Source organism: Arachis ipaensis, chromosome B02 (assembly GCF_000816755.2).
Source record: "Arachis ipaensis cultivar K30076 chromosome B02, Araip1.1, whole genome shotgun sequence".
Taxonomy (NCBI): domain Eukaryota; kingdom Viridiplantae; phylum Streptophyta; class Magnoliopsida; order Fabales; family Fabaceae; genus Arachis; species Arachis ipaensis.
In genome coordinates this window covers 83,747,993-83,749,342 of record NC_029786.2, presented here as the reverse complement: position 1 = coordinate 83,749,342, position 1,350 = coordinate 83,747,993, and positions in this window count along the sequence as shown.

Here is a 1,350-nt window from a genome sequence, read left to right as displayed (position 1 = left end):
TTTATTTGATTTGTTTTTCCTTTGTCTATAAATTGGAGCAATTATACTTACATCAAAAATAATATTTTAATTTTTTATCAATTTTTTTAAGTTTAATTTTGATGTCTTAACAATATAAAATATGAGTAATTACCCAAATTAGTCCCCGAGAATTTTAGAATCGGACATTTTAGTCCCCAAGAAAAATTAATACACAGATCAGTCCCCAAAGTTTTACTCCGGCAGACAAATCAATCCCCAGTTCATTTTCCGGCAGAGTAATTACCCAGATCAGTCCCCAAAGATTTTAAAAACGGACATTTTAGTCCCCAAGAAAAACTAATGTACAAATCAATCCCCAACGTTTCTCTCTGTTAGACATAATAGTCCTCCGTCCAAAAATAAAATAAAATAAAATAATTATTATTATTAATTACACAATAATATTGTACTATATTTTGATTAATTTGTACATTAGTTTTTCTTGGGGACTAAAATGTCTATTTTTAAAATTTTTGGGGACTGATCTGGGTAATTACTCTGCCGAAAAATGAACTGGGGACTGATTTGTCTGCCGGAGTAAAACCTTGGGGACTGATCCGTATATTAATTTCCCTGGGGACTAAAATGTCCGATTCTAAAATCCTTGGAGACTGATTTGGATAATTACTCATAAAATATTTTACACAATCATTCGATTACATCTGTTTTTTTAGAGATCACTCACATAGTCAATGAAAAAAGTGAAACATGACATTACATAATTGAATATCGTATAATAAAACTGTTTTATACCGATATAAAAATTAAAATGAATAAAAAATGTATATAAAAATAATGTACAATACATATCAAGAGAATAATAAAAATTTCATACATAAAATAATAACATGTATAAAAAATAAAATTAATAAAAAATTAAAAAATTGGTTAATAAACACAAAAGCTAATAATCTTTGCTTACTGTAAACATGAGTTAAAAAATAAAATCTCATCTGCGTTCATAAAAAAATGTCCAAACAAAAAATTTAAAGCGTTCCAGCAATTTAAAACATGCTTTTCACCTTCCAACACCAAAACAAACGCAATAGAGATTCACATTAACATGCTCCGATCCCCACAGTAAAAACACACACGAGTGAAACCCTACACACACAGCTTACTAAAAACTAAAAAGCGTTGAACTTGAATTTGTAGAACAACATTAGAACTGGGCATTTCTCTCTCTGCCTGCTGGTTTGTCAATTATTATTTTTTATGGTAATATTTTCCGTTTTCTCTCTTTTCGTTTTATTTCCTTAGTCATCGCCCTTTCTTTTATTTATTTGTATTTAATAAAATCTATTATATGTCCTAAAAATTAAAACAACA